Consider the following 16,378-nt stretch of genomic DNA (forward strand, 5'->3'; position numbering starts at 1 on the left):
CACAGCAGAAATCAATTAGAAAATATGACTTATAAAAGATCCCAGTCACAATAACAATAAAACCCATACAATACCTGGAAGTAAGCACAATGGAAATGTGCAACTCTTTTATTTAAAAAATTATAAAATATTATTCAAGGACATAAAAATGAATAAATTGATAGTTAAATTATACCCATCAATTAACCCAATACCATGATGGTGCTAATGCTCCCCAAATTACTGTATATGTTCCATTAAATATGTTCATGTACTATGACCCAATAATACTTCTAGGAACATAACCTATAAAAACTTTCTCAGAGACATGTGCAAGGAAATTTTTTGCAGCATTGCTTGTAATTGGGGAAAAAAATAGAAGGAATCCAAATGTCCACCAGTTGGGAAATGCATATTCATATGAAGAAGCGGTATACGTCAGTTAAAAAGGATGAAATAGATAAGTATACACTCTTCTCTGCAAAAAATAGAAGTGTCTGGCTGCAAATTAGGACATATATGATTGGTAACTGAAAGAACAGTGTCAGAATAATATAGAAGTTATATCCATTCGTATGCCATCTTCCCTAACAGGTTAATGTTGTGAAGCAATAAAGACCACACTTTCTCACCATTAAAGAAAATACTTAGTAAGATATGGAGATCTTAATGAAAAGGCTGCAAGTTCTTTCTAAGTGCCATTAGTGCATGCAGTAGATGGTTTAGTAGCTTCAAAAATTGCCGTGCATTTCATAGCATTAAGCTATATTGTGGTGCTGCTTGTGCTGATGAACAAGCTGCCAAGATATTTCTCTTCAACCTTTAAAAACAACCATTTTTGATGATTAAAACTACACTAGGGATCAGATTTTAAATTTTGATGAAGTCAACATCTATTGGAGGTGATTGCCCTCAAAATATGCATCTAAAAGGAGGTTGTGTGAGTACTGGGCTGAAGGCTGCAAGAGCGTAACTAATTGTGAGACTGGTGAAAGTGTATGAAAAGCCTTCACCATGCTAATAATTGGATTGGGATTGTTACTGTTCATGTTAGTGCTCTGGTGTGTTAGTGTATAGGTTTTTCTTTTTTTTTTTCTTTTTAACATCTTTGTTCTTTACAATGTTGTGTTAGTTGCTGCTGTATAACAAAGTGTATCGGCTATACATATACATATATCCCCCCATATCTCCTCCCTCTTGTGTCTCCCTCCCACCCTCCCTATCCCACCCCTCTAGGTGATCACAAAGCACCGAGCTGATCTCCCTGTGCTAGGCAGCTGCTTCCCACTACCTATCTATTTTACATCTGGTAGTGTATGTATGTCCATGCCACTCTCTCACTTCAGCCCAGCTAACCCTTCCCCCTCCCTGTGTCCTCAAGTCCATTCTCTATGTCTGTGTCTTTATTCCTGTCCTGACCCTAGGTTCTTCAGAACCATTTTTTTCTTTATTTTTTTAGAGTCCATGTATAATATGTTAGCATACAGTATTTGTTTTTCTCTTTCTGACTTATTTCACTCTGTATGACAGATTCTAGGTCCAACCACCTCACTACAAATAACTCAATTTTGTTTCTTTTTATGGCTGACTAATATTCCATTGTATATATGTGCCACATCTTCTTTAACCATTCATCTGTCGATGGACACTTAGGTTGCTTCCATGTCCTGGCTACTGCAAATAGAGCTGAAATGAACATTGTAGTACATGAGTCTTTTTGAATTATGGTTTTCTCATGGTATATGCCCAGTAGGGGGATTGCTGGGTCATATGGTACTTCTATTTTTACTTTTTTAAGGAACCTCCATACTGTTCTCCATAGTGGCTGTATCAATCTACATTCCCACCAACAGTGCAAGAGTGTTCCCTTTTCTCCACACCCTCTCCAGCATTTATTGTTTCTAGATTTTTTGATGATGCCCATTCTCACGAGTGTGAGGTGATACCACATTGTAATTTTTATTTGCATTTCTCTAATGATTAGTGATGTTGAGCATCCTTTCATGTGTTTGCTGGCAATCTGTATATCTTTGGAGAAATGTCTATTTAGGTCTTCTGCCCATTTTTGGATTGGGTTGTTTGTTTTTTTGATATTGAGCTGTGTGAGTGGCTTGTAAATTTTGGAGATTAATCCTTTGTCAGTTGCTTCATTTGCAAATATTTTCTCCATTCTGAGGGTTTTCTTTTTGTCTTGTTTATGGTTTCCTTTGCTGTGCAAAAGCTTTTAAGTTTCCTTAGGTCCCATTTGTTTATTTTTGTTTTTATTTCCATTTCTCTAGGAGGTGGGTCAAAAAGAATCTTGCTGTGATTTATGTCATAGAGTGTTCTGCCTATGTTTTCCTCTAAGAGTTTTATAGTGTTTGGCCTTACATTTAGGTCTTTAATCCATTTTGAGTTTATTTTTGTGTATGGTGTTAGGGAGTGTTCTAATTTCATTCTTTTAGATGTAGCTGTCCAGTTTTCCCAGCAGCACGTATTGAAGAGGCTGTCTTTTCTCCATTGTACATTCTTGCCTCCTTTGTCATAGATTAGGTGACCATAGGTGCGTGAACTTATCTCTGGGTTTTCTATCCTGTTTCATTAATCCATATTTCTGTTTTTGTGCCAGTACCATACTGTCTTTTTTTTTTTTTTTTTTTTTTTTTTGAGAAAACCATTTTTATTATCATCACCACCCAGCCTATTTGTGCTGGATTATGTACCAAATGGCCAGATCTTCTAAAGAACATCTACATAACATTTCTTTCATGTTTCAAGAGATGAAAATAACTGTACAAGGTTAAGTACAAAAGTACACAAGACAGTGGACACCAAAAATCCATGTATGAGATTTTATCCCATCTGCAGCTTTTATATATTTGAAAAGTAGAATTCATTAACTAAAAAATATTGTCCTTCTATAGTCCTGTCAAGTTTAATGGAAGCGGGTTTAACCTGATTACAACACTAACACCAGTATCACTGATCTGATATTTACAAAAAATCATATTTTTCAATAAATTAAAGTCAATGCAACACCCATGCAAGCTAGAATGCCAGCTGTCTGGTGAACAAGGACCCGACATCAGAACCAGAAGTCTATAAAAGTCCCAAGTATAAAGTGTGATTTTCTTCAAACTGTGTCCATTCCTCGCATCGATGATGTAAAACCCAATCCCATTCCTCTTTGTGTGTGGGTTTGTGATCTTGCCATTTCATACTGAGCGTCTAGATTTCTGAATACTTCTTCCTGCTGTTTCAATGTCTTGTAACTTTCTTCATCAACGGAGCTACATCCAGCTTCATCTTCACTCTTAATACCCATTAATTTCCTAAATTTGACATTTTGGTCCTTGTTTCCGAAATTCAATTTCTCCCATATTTCAGCAGACTGGGATTTGTCTCCTTCTTTCTTGCCTTGCCAAAGCATTTTCCTTTTTTTCTCTTGTTCAGCAAATTTCATTGGATTCACAGCTGCTGGGTTGTAATAGCTAGGTACAGCTATTCCGGTCTCTGCCAAAGCTTTAGCCTGCAAGGCTGCCATCTGAGCTGCCATAGCTATCTGAGGAGTTACTTGTGTTCCTGATGCCAATAGGGCAGCAACATTGAGAACAGAACCTCCGGTAGCTGCAGCTGCTGCAGCTATTTCCTGTTGTTTTTGTTTTTCAACCATTTCCTTTTCTCGCTGTTCCTGTAATTTCTTTGCCCTTTCCAACCTCCTAGCTAAAGCTTCTTGTGCATCCATTGCTGTGTTTCTGCCTCGGAAGGGAGGTGGGCTAGGAGTTCGGCTTAAACTTCTGCTAAATCTTCTCGGTTTTTCAATTCTCTTCTTTCTATCTCGACTTCTACTCCTTGTCCTACTCCTGCTTCTACTCCTATGTCTGTGTCTTGATCTCGAGCGGGAACGAGATCGGATCCGACGTTTTCTCTCCCTGCTTCTGGATCGTGATTTCTTCCTCTCTCTGCTTCTGGATCTTGACTTTTTCCGCTCCCTACTCCTGGATCTTGACTTCTTCCGCTCTCTGCTCCTACTACGATGACGCCTTTCACGAGACCTAGACCTTGAATGACTTCTGCCTCTTGATGACTTTCTTTCTTTGCGTTTGTGTCTGTCCTCACCATTTTCAGATGAATTTAGCCGCTCTCTTCCTTTATCAGAAGAATGCTCTTTGTCATTATGTTCCTCAGACTTGTGTTTCTTAGAGGATTTATCTTTGGATTCATGTCTTCTTGCCTTATCATGAAGTAGGCTTATTATTTTGCTATCTGAGTCTGCAGCGTCTTCAGTTCAGTCTCTTCGCGCATTAGCACGCTCTTTGCTTCTGCTCCGGCTCCTGTGTTTTCTTCCTTCATTATCTGACTTTCGTTTTCTTTCTCTTGACCTTGATCGTGATCTTGAATAATGATGTTTTGAGGCTCTGGGAGAAACAGATACATCGGACTGCTCTTTTTTCTTATCTCTATCTGGGGATGTCTTTTCTGGGGCTAGTCCATCTCGTTCTGTATCACTAGCCTATCTGAGAACCCAATCTTAATTTCATTAACCCTCTTTAATGAAAGCCCCTTGGCACAGTGCTGCTGCAAAATATGGTCTGCCTCTCCTCACATATGCTCTGGGCGCCATAGTCCAGAGTCCTGGCCGCTACGGCGGCACCTCCACTTGCCGCTCTCCACAGTACCGTCCGCCTAAACGCTTCGCAACAGACTCATACTGTCTTGATTACTGTAGCTTTGTAGTATAGTCTGAAGTCAGGAAGCCTGACTCCTCCAGCTCCATTTTTCTTTCTTAAGATTGCTCTGGCTATTCGGGGTCTTTTGTGTTTGCATACAAATAGTGATTTTCTTTCTTCTAGTTCTGTGGAAAATGCCACTGGTAGTTTCATAGGGATTGCACTGAATCTGTAGATTGCTTTGGGTAGCATAGTCATTTTCACAATGTTGATTCTTCCAATCCAAGAACATGGTATATCTCTCGATCTGTTTCTATCATCTTTGATTTCTTTCATCAGTGTCTTATAGTTTTCTGCATACAGGTCTTTTGTCTCCTTAGGTAGGTTTATTCCTAGGTATTTTATTCTTTTTGTTGCAATGGTAAATGAGAGTGTTTCCTTAATTTCTCTTTCAGATTTTTCGTCATTAATGTATAGGCATGCAAGAGATTTTTGTGCATTATTTTTGTATCCTACTACGTTACCAAATTCATTGATTCACTCTAGTAGTTTTCTGGTAGCATCTTTAGTATTCTCTATGTATAGTATCATATCATCTGCAAACAGTGACAGCTTTACTTCTTCTTTTCTAATTTGGATTCCTTTTATTTCTTTTTCTTCTCTGATTGCTGTGGCTAAAACTTCCAACACCATGTTGAATAACAGTGGTGAGAGTGGGCAACCTTGTCTTGTTCCTGATCTTAGAGGAAATGGTTTAAGTTTTTCACCACTGAGGATGATGTTGGCTGTGAGTTTGTCATATATGGCCTTTATTATGTTGAGGAAAGTTCCCTCTATGCCTACTTTCTGCAGGGTTTTTATCATAAATCAGTGTTGAATTTTGTCAAAAGCTTTCTCTGCATCTATTGAGATGATCATATGGTTTTTCTACTTCAATTTGTTAATATGGTGTATCTCACTGATTGATTTGCATATATTGAAGAATGCTTGCATTCCTGGGATAAATCCCACTTGATCATGGTGTATGATCCTTTTAATGTGTTGTTGGATTCTGTTTGCTAGTATTTTGTTGAGGATTTTTGTATCTATGTTCATCAGTGATATTGACCTGTAGTTTTCTTTCTTTGTGACATCTTTGTCTGGTTTTGGTATCAGGGTGATGGTGGCCTCGTAGAATGAGTTGGGGAGTGTTCCTCCCTCTGCTATATTTTGGAAGAGTTTGAGAAGGATAGGTGTTAGCTCTTCTGTAAATGTTTGATAGAATTCGCCTGTGAAGCCATCTGGTCCTGGCCTTTTGTTTGTTGGAAGATTTTTAATCACAGTCTCAATTTCAGTGCTTGTGATTTGTCAGTTTATATTCTATTTCTTTCTGGTTCAGTCTCAGAAGGTTGTGCTTTTCTAAGAATTGGTCCATTTCTTCCAGGTTGTCCATTTGATTGGCATATAGCTGCTTGTAGTAATCTCTCATGATCCTTTGTATTTCTGTGGTGTCAGTTGTTACTTCTCCTTTTTCATTTCTAATTCTGTTGATTTGAGTCTTCTCCCTTTTTTTCTTGATGAGTCTGGCTAATGGTTTATCAGTTTTGTTTATCTATCTTCTCGAAGACTCAGCTTTTAGTTTTACTGACCTTTGCTATTGTTTCCTTCATTTCTTTTTCATTTATTTCTGATTTCATTTTTACGCTATGATTTCTTTCCTTCTGCTAACTTTGGGGTTTTTTGTTGTTGTTCTTCATTCTCTAATTGCTTTAGGTGTAAGGTTAGGTTGTTTATTTGAGATGTTTCTTGAGGTAGGATTGATTTGCTATAAACTTCCCTCTTAGAGCTTCTTTTGCTGCATCCCATAGGTTTTGGGTCATCGTGTTTTCATTATCATTTGTTTATAGATATTTTTTGATTTCTCTTTGATTTCTCTCATGATCTCTTGGTTGTTTAGTAGTGTGTAGTTTAACCTCCATGTATTTGTATTTTTTACAGATTTTTTTTCCTGTAATTGATACCTAGTCTCTTAGGGTTGTGGTCAGAAAAGATACTTGATACGATTTCAGTTTTCTTAAATTTACCAAGGCTTGATTTGTGACCCACGATATGATCTATCCTGGGTAATGTTCCATAAGCACTTGAGAAGATAGTGTATTCTGTTGTTTTTGGATGGAATGTCCTATAAATATCAATTAAGTTCCTCTTGTTTAATGTATCATTTAAAGCATGTGTTTCCTTATTCATTTTCATTTTGGATGATGTGTCCATTGGTGAAAGTGGAGTGTTAAAGTCCCCTACTATGATTGTGTTACTGTCAATTTCCCCTTTTATGGCTGTTAACATTTGCCTTATGTATTGAGGTGCTCCTCTGTTGGGTGCATAAATATTTACAATTTTTATATCTTCTTCTTGGTTTGATCCCTTGATCATTATGTAGTGTCCTTCTTTGTCTCTTGTAATAGTCTTTATTTTAAAGTCTATTTTTTCTGATATGAAAATTGCTGTTCCAGCTTTCTTTTGATTTCCATATGCATGGAATATCTTTTTCCATCCTCTCACTTTTAGTCTGTTTGTGTCCCTAGGTCTGAAGTGGGTCTCTTGTAGACAGCATATATATGGGTCTTTTTTTTGTATCCATTCAGCCAGTCTATGTCTTTTGGTTGGAGCATTTAAGCCATTTACATTCAGGTAGTTATTGATATGTATGTTCTTATTACCATTTTCTTAATTATTTTGGGTTTGTTATTGTAGGTCTTTTCCTTCTCTTGTGTTTCCTGCCTAGACAAGTTCCTTTAGCAGTTGTTATAAAGCTGGCTTGGTGGTCCTGAATTCTCTTAGCTTTTGCTTGTCTGCAAAGGTTATAATTTCTCTGTCAAATCTGAATGAGATCCTTGCTGGGTAGAGTAATCTTGGTTGTAGGTTTTTCCCTTTCATCACTTTAAATATGTCCTGCCACTCCCTTCTGGCTTGCAGAGTTTCTGCTGAAAGACCAGCTGTTAACCTTATGGGGATTCCCTTGTACGTTATTGGTCGTTTTTCCCTTGCTGCTTCTAATATTTTTTCTTTGTATTTAATTTTTGACAGTTTGATTAATATGTGTCTTGGCATGTTTCTCCTAGGATTTATCCAGTATGGGACTCTGCACTTCCTGGACTTGATGGACTATTTCCTTTCCCATATTAGGGAAGTTTTCAACTATAGTCTCTTCAAATATTTTCTCAGTCCCTTTCTTTTTCTCTTCTTCTTCTGGGACCCTTATAATTTGAATGTTGGTGCATTTAATATTGGCCCAGAGGTCTCTGAGACTGTCCTCAAATCTTTTCATTCTTTTTTCTTTATTCTGCTCTGTGGTAGTTATTTCCACTATTTTATATTCCAGGTCACTTATCTGCTCTTCTGCCTCAGTTATTCTGCTATTGATTCCTTCTAGAGAATTTTTAATTTCATTTATTATGTTGTTCATCATTGTTTGTTGTTTTTTAGTTCTTCTAGGTCATTGTTAAATGTTGTATTTTCTCCATTTTATTTCCAAAATTTTGGATCATCTTTAGTATCATTACTCTGAATTATTTTTCAGATAGACTACCTATTTCCTCTTCTTATTGGTCTGGTGGGTTTTTACCTTGCTCCTTCATCAGCTATGTGTCTCTCTGTCTTCTCATTTTCCTTAACTTACTGTGTTTAGGGTTTCCTTTTGCAGTCTTCAGGCTTGTCATTCCCATTGTTTTTGGTGTCTTCCCCCAGTGGCTAAGGTTGGTTCAGTGAGTTGTGTAGGCTTCCTGGTGGGGCAGGCTGGTGTCTGTGTTCTGGTGGATGAGGCTGGATCTTGTCTTTCTGGTGGGCAGGACTGCATCCGGTGGTGTGTTTTGGGGTGTCTGTGACCTTATTATGATTTTAGGGTGCCTCTCTGCTGATGAGTGGGGTTCTGTTCCTGTCTTGTTAGTTGTTTGGCATAGTGTGTCCAGCACTGTAGCTTGTTGGTCATTGAGTGGAGCTGGGTCTTAGCATTGAGGTGGAGATCTCTGGGAGAGCTTTTGCCATTATATATTACATGGAGCCAGGAGGTCTCTCATGGACCAGTGTCCTGAACTCGGCTCTCTCACCTCAGAGGCACAGGCCTGACACCCGGCTGGAGCACAAAGACCCTGTCAGCCACATGGCTCAGAAGAAAAGGGAGAAAGAAGAAAGAAGGAAGGAAAAAATAAGAAGATAAAATAAAGTTATCAAAATAAAAAAATTAAAGTAATAAAGAGAAAAAAATGAAAAAAAAAAAAGAAATAAGAGAGTAACCAAACCAAAAAACAAACCCACCAGTGATAACAAGTGTTAAAAAATATATTTAAAAAAAAATTGGCAGACAGAACCCTAGGACAAATGGTAAAAGTAAAGCTATGCAGACAAAATCACACAAAGAAGCATACACATACACACTCACAAAAAGAGAAAAAATGAAAAAATATATATATATATTTATTTACAAACAAGGAAGAGATCAACCAAATCAATAAACAAATTTACCAATGAAAATAAACTCTAAATACTAAACTAAGATAAGCATAAGACCAGAAACAACTTAGATGCAGAAAAGAAAACCCAAGTTTACAGTTGCTCCCAATGTCCACCGCCTCAATCTTGGTATGATTCGTTGTCTATTCAGCTATTCCACAGTTGCAGGGTACATCAAGTTGACTGTGGAGATTTAATCCGCTGCTCCTGAGGCTGCTGGGAGAAATTTCCCTTTCTCTTCCTTGTTCGCACAGCTCCTGGGGTTCAGCTTTGGATTTGGCCCTGCCTCGGCCTGTAGGTTGCCTGAGGGCGTCTGTTCTTCACTCAGACAGGCCGGAGTTAAAGGAGCAGCTGATTCGGGGGCTCTGGCTCACTCAGGCCGGGGGGAGGGCGGGATACGGATGTGGGACGAGCCTGCGGTGGCAGAGGCTGGTGTGATGTTGCAATAGCCTGAGGCGCACCATGTGTTCTCCTGGGGAAGTTGTCCCTGGATCACCACACAGGCTTCTTGGTGGCTGCAGTAGCAGCCTTAGCGTTTCATGACAGTCTCTGGTGTCTGTGTTGACAGCCGCAGCTCGCGTCCGTCTCTGGAGCTCATTTAGGCGGTGCTCTGAATCCCCTGTCCTCGTGCACCCCCAAACAATTGTCTCTTGCCTCTTAGGCAGTTCCATACTTTTTCCTGGACTCCCTCACAGTTAGCTGTGGCGCACTAGCCCCTTCAAGCTTTGTTCATGCAGCCAACCCCAGTCCTCTCCCTGGGATCTGACCTCCAAAGCCCAAGCCTCAGCTCCCAGTCCAACCCTGTACCGGAGGGTAGCAGACAAGCCTCTCAGGCTGGTGAGTGCTTGTCGGCACCAATCCTCTATGCGGGAATCTCTCTGCTTTGCCTTCTGTACCCCTGTTGCTGCACTCTCCTCTGTGGCTCCGAAGCTTCCCCTCCGCCACCCCCCCAACTCCGCCAGTGAAGGCGCTTCGTAGTGTGTGGAAACCTTTCCTCCTTCACAGCTCCCTCCCAGAGTTGCAGGTCCCGTCCCTATTCTTTTGTCTCTGTTTTTTCTTTTTTCTTTTGCCCTACCCAGGCACTTGGGGAGGTTCTTGCCTTTTGGGAGGTCTGAGGTCTTCTGCCAGCGTTCGGTAAGTGTTCTGTAGGAGTTGTTCCACATGTAGATGTATTTCTGAGGTATTTGTGGGAAAGAAAGTGATCTCCGTGTCTTACTCCTCTGCCATCTTGAAGGTCTCCCATGCATAGGTTTTGAGTGGTCTGTCCCTAATTATCTATGGTCTAGTTATCCCACAGCCCTGCTATTTTTAGTGCACAATTATGCTGAACATGAGGATTTTCAGAAATGCACATATCACATTATAGCAAAAAAAAAAAAAAAAAAGCCTGTATTTCAAAAGGGCTGACTCTTAAGACAAAGTTTAATAAAAAAGGCAAGTTATAAAAGCTACTTAAATGATATCTATTACTCAGCTTTTAGAATTCAAGATATTATATAATGTATATAAATATCTACATATGTATTGTGTTTTTTTTTTTTTTTTTTTTTTTTTTTTTTTTTTTTTTTTTTTTTTTTTTTTTGCGGTACGCGGGCCTCTCACTGTTGTGGCCTCTCCCGTGGCGGAGCACAGGCTCCGGACGCGCAGGCTCAGCGGCCATGGCTCACGGGCCCAGCCGCTCCGGGGCATGTGGGACCTTCCCGGACCGGGGCACGAACCCGCGTCCCCTGCATCGGCAAGCGGACTCTCAACCACTGCGCCACCAGGGAAGCCCTATGTATTGTGTTTATAAAGTATTTTTTAATAAATCATTTATGCTAAAACCCCACAACTCCAGTCTAATAAGGAGGGAAACATAAGATAACCTCAAATTGAGGGACTTCCTACGAAATACCTGACCAGTACTCTTCAGAACTGTCAAGGTTGTGAAACACAAGGAAAGACCCAGAAAATTGTCACAGACCAGTGAGGCTTAGGACACATGATGACTAAAGGTAACGTCATGTCCTGGATGGAATCCTTGAACAGAAAAAGGACATTAGTATAAAAACCAGGGAAATCTGAATGAAAACTGGAGTTCAATTTATAGTAATGGACCAATGCTGATTTTCTTAGTTTTGAAAAATGTACCACTGTAATTCAAGATGTTAAAATTAGAGGAAATTGGGTAAAGGGCATAAAGGAACTCTCTGCCTTATTTTTGCAACTTATCTATAAATATAAAATTATTTCAAAATTAAAAGTTTATTTTAAAAATGTCAACTTATTGAAAAAATATGTAAGAAAGACAGCACTGGGAGAGAGGGTAAAGTTTTCTTTAAATTATTTGAGTTTTAGTTTTAAAAATTCTGATGCAAATTTCCAGTTCTTGGTAAGATCATTTCTCAAAATAAAAAATACAATTTAGAAAAAAAACCAGAATATTTTTAAGTTAAAAATAACCAGTAGAAGAATGTATATACATACAACTTCCAAAAAACTCAAGAGAGAAAATGTAAGTGTTGAGGTATAAGGATGCTTATATATTCTACTCTCCTTTCCAACGGAGTTTTGAAACAATTGAGAGAAATTAAGAAGGCAGACAGAGTTCAAAGCATTGACTTTAAAACTGAAGGGGCTGGGGGACTTGGTTGGTGAAGATGACTTAATACCAATCCCCAGATATAAAAAGCTTTACTCACCCAGTCCCAGGTGGTGCTAGACCAGACAAATTACTCTTCATAGGTGAAGAGTATTTACTGTCAAAGTCACCAAATTGCTGAGAGTAGACCCAAACAAGTGCTATTTGCAGACAGGTAGGTCCCAACACACACACACACACACACACACACACGGAGGGGAGAGAAAAGGACTGACATACATATGCTCAGTTCCTTATCCCAAAGTCAATAATAGGAGAAGTCATTCCTTTCAGAGTAAATGACAGATATACTGCTGGTAAACTGGTTATCTGGAACAAAAAGCCCTGATTTGTAGTGTTTGCTGGTTCTATGCTTTAAATACTCCCACTAGGGCTGATTTCAAACTACCAATGTGATGTCACTGAATGCAGAGTTGGGAAGAAGTGTACCAAGCCTGTGTTAGCCAGTTTCAGGACATGACTGACTTCTCCCCTGGAGATGAATGAGGATAAGGGAAGTGAGGTCAGGGACATTCCTCTAATGCTGCTTTCATCCTGTGGAAGGAAACATCAGGAATGGGGAGCGAATATTTCATTCAAAAATACCTCTATCTTTTGTTCTTTTAATCTAAAATGGCTCAATTAATATACCTGTGACCAGCCAGAGATGTAACTATCCCCAGTGCTCCTTCATAAATTCTCCTATGACTGCTGGCAGAATAAATAGTCAGAATAATAGAATAATTAAATTAACTCTGAGGCCATGCTACAACCAAGTCTAAAATTAACTCCCTACTGTTCCCAGTTCAAATTATTTCTAGTCATATCATCCAAATATGGTTCCATCAAATGTTCTGCAATGAAATTAAATGACAGTATTAATGTCTTTCAGTAATAATTGCCCACAACATATAATGCCCCAAATCTAAATACAAAACTCTTCATCATTAAATTTCCAGGGAGAGATTAAAGTCTAAAAATTACATTCCCTCGTAAGTAAAGTCCAAAGTCAAATTTTCTCACCTTGTGAGTTAAAAATCCAAAGAAATTAGCCTTTAAATTCATTCTCCCCAGCTTCTAATTCTGCTTTGTCTCAGCCAGCATCACACTGCAGAGACATATTCCCTCAGCATCTGCAGCCTGGGCTTTTCCACCAAGAGGAGCATGGCTCCTACAAGCCCTGCAAAGTTGAATGAGCTCTTTCTTTAAACAGTTCAAAGAGTTCAACAGAGCACACAAGATTACCACAGCATTGACTCCCACCTACAAAATGTAGAAAACAAGCTACTACCACAGCTACTAAATCAGATATCCCAGACAAAATTATTTTCTCCAAACCCAGGACTCAATGTTGCCAAAGGCAATAATAGAAACCTGTAATGGTTGAGAGAATGAAAATAGTTGAAGAAAATTTTGGTTTAGCTTCACAAGACACAAGTGAACTGATGTCGATTGTCCTGAGTCAATATATAAACTCATTTGGGAGCAATCCCTTGAGAGATTAATCTGAAGTCCATGGATTTGCCCCTGCTGGGAGAGAATTCTACTTCTGCTCACTCTGACAGCAGCACTGGGGACATTGGAAACCTTTTGAACAGTTTAGTAATCTAGGATGTTGGCAATGCCCATCACCATGTCTCATTTGATACATCTTCCTTTTTGTTTCTGTGTGATCAAATACTCTTGATTCCCATCCACCCCTTTGAGTCTTATGTTTTTGACATCTCCTGTTTCTGACACCCCCTGGGAGCTCCCACCTAATTGCACAGCCTCAGAAGTACATTCAGGGCAGGAATGTTTGGTTCTGGGCCCCAGAAGCTGCTGCCATGGCCTCTTCCTGAAGAACTGTTCAGGCTGGTAAAGTACATTTGGGAAAGGTCTCTCTCCTGTCCTCCCTTTTGTTTCATCTTGGTCATCACCCTAAGCAGATCTCTGAACTGAAATGGTTGTTGATGCTTCTGAATCTCAGCCCGTGGGGCCAAATACACTACTTAAGAAATCACTTTGGGACTTCCCTGGTGGCTCAGTGGTTAAGAATCTGCCTGCCAATGCAGGGGACACGGGTTCGATCCCTGGTCCAGGAAGATCCCACATGCCGTGGAGCAACTAAGCCCATGTGCCACAATTACTGAGCCTGTGCTCTACAGCCAGTGAGCCACGACTACTGAGCCAGCGAGCCACAACTACTGAGCCCATATGCCACAACTACTGAAGCCCATGCACCTAGAGCCTGTGCTCTGCAACAAGAGAAGCTACGCAATGAGAAGCCCGCGCACCACAACGAAGAGTAGCCCCCGCTCGCCACAACTAGAGAAAGCCCGCGTGCAGCAGCAAAGACTCAACACAGCCAAAACTAAATAAATTTTTAAAAACTCACTTCATGAGCTTTCGATGCTCCAGGCCATCTCTGAACAGCATACTTTCTGCCACATCACTTTCTTATGTAATTAACAAAGCCAGAGCCAACTTTGGAGGGGATGATGTGACTTAGGTAAAAAATAAATAATAAAATATACTTGCTATTCAAATGTAGTTTCAATATAGTACCACCTAGTACCCCTTTTCAACCAGACTGCCACTCCTAAGCCCCTTGAATACAGAAATTCCAGCACCACCACCACTGGTCTTTAGTACACTCTGTTCAGCTACAGATCTTGCTTTGGGACAAGAACTAATTCAGGTGTGACTGGTAAGTGAGGGAATGATATCAGTGTAATATAGATGTTGCATCGTTGTTTTTTCTCAGCCAGTTACTATTTTCCACCACCAAGTAACAGCAGCTATCACAAAGTACACCAACACAAGGGAATACAGCAAACTGGAGGAATGCGGAACCAAATATTCTTCCTGGGTCCACCTGGGCATGTGCTCTGTCTTAGAAGTACCTTCTGTGCTGTCTCTCATCTTGATGCATTTTGCCTTTATCTCCACTACTCAACCTTTACTTATACACCTCTCTATCAAGTTAGATTTATCTGGGTTTTTTTAAGGTAAAGTCCACTATTTGGTTATTGTAACTTGATATATGAATGATAATAGTTTTATTGAAATAGTCACTGTTTTGGACATTGAGCCAATTACATCATTGCATAAGTTTTTGATGTTATGCCCTAAACCATATTTCCCCCCATAATCCCTATTACTTTTTAGGATATAATTCTAAAGAACAAATTTTCTCCATGATATATTGTATTACAGCATAAATGTCAACATTGAGAAATATTCACAGAGAGATTGAATATCATATGAGATCATTTATATGGGATTTTCTATTTTTAAGATTGGGCCAAATACTTAAACCAAATTCTGACAATGTAGAAAGTCTATACAGGGAAAAAAAAAAAAGTTTGGGCTCCTGGAAATCAGCAACAAACAGCTGTTCACCTGAAACCTGCTAATTTAAGTCTCTTGATGATAGAAAATTATGAAGAAACTGTGTAGGGGTCTTCAGTAAAGACTTTTCCAGTAGCAGGTAGCATGAATCTGAAAGGATTTACTGAAAGCACTTTTATCAGGAACAAGAACCAGGAATCCAGGAAATTCTCTCTCTCCACCTTTCAACTCTGCTCAAACTGAAGGAGAATCTCTCACTCTTAATTCAAAAGTATGAATAGAGAAATAATCCACCTAGTCCAGTTTGGGTCAGGAGATCACCATTGGTCCAAATCAAATGTAGTCAGTGATTTAAGAGCGCGTAGTGGAAACACAGTTGCCAAAACCCACCCTTGGGGGTGGAGTGGAGGCTTAGTTATGGGAAGAAAGGGGCTGGGACCAACGTCAGAATACATCTACTATGTAGGGAATCAGAAGACCTGCATTTCATTTCCACTCTGAGCTAGACTATTACTTTTGCAGCCATTCCTTTCCTCTCTAGGTCCTCAAACTCTGTGCCATAAGGGCTTTGGTCTAAAGCATCCCTTTTCAAATTGTGTTACTTGGAAAGAAGGTCTCTGGGAAAGAATTAGGGATTTCACCCACAGCTAACACCTTCCAAAAAATAGTGAAGATTTAAACAGCTTAAAAAGATATACATTGCTTCTACCAGTTTTTGTTTGTTGTTGTTGTTTATTTTTGAGGGGGGGGTGTTACCATAAAGTCTTATTTGGTCTCAAGTTTTCAAAAGAAATGTATGAAAACCATGATTCCATGTGGTCTCTAAGGTACCTCTAAGCTCAAAATCTTCCTCAGTTCTGATCCCCAGTGATTACTGCTTCAATAGGCTGCCTACTAACAAACATTCCCGTCAGGTGATGGTGCATTGAAGAGGGCCAGGGGATTCCCCGGCGGTCCAGCGGTTAGGACTCTGTGCTTTCACTGCTAAGGGTGTGGGTTCAATCCCTGGTTGGGGAATTAAGATCCCACAAGCCGTGGGGGTGTGGGGGGAGGGAGAGCAGTCCCAACACAGCTTAAGCAAGGTTCCAAAACGTTCAGCAAACAAACACTGAAGAGCCTGACACATGGGGAGAGAGAGGTTTAATCTCCGAGGTTTGCCCTTCAGGACATGAACACTGAGAGGATCTGAAAGAACCTTGGAGCCACACCCGGGGCTTGGTGAACACTTCACCATGCACCTCAGCCATTGATGCCCTCCAAGGTCAGGACATTAGGACTGGAAGTCTCACTATGATAGACACTGTTAATC

At 39.8% G+C, this 16,378-nt stretch overlaps 1 pseudogene; it reads right to left on the minus strand.

Annotated features, from left to right (window-relative positions):
• Positions 1-2,617: 2,617 nt before the first annotated feature.
• On the minus strand, positions 2,618-3,840 carry LOC137219547 (arginine/serine-rich coiled-coil protein 2 pseudogene; annotated as a pseudogene).
• Positions 3,841-16,378: the final 12,538 nt, after the last annotated feature.

This window comes from Pseudorca crassidens, chromosome 2, assembly GCF_039906515.1.
Source record: "Pseudorca crassidens isolate mPseCra1 chromosome 2, mPseCra1.hap1, whole genome shotgun sequence".
Taxonomy (NCBI): domain Eukaryota; kingdom Metazoa; phylum Chordata; class Mammalia; order Artiodactyla; family Delphinidae; genus Pseudorca; species Pseudorca crassidens.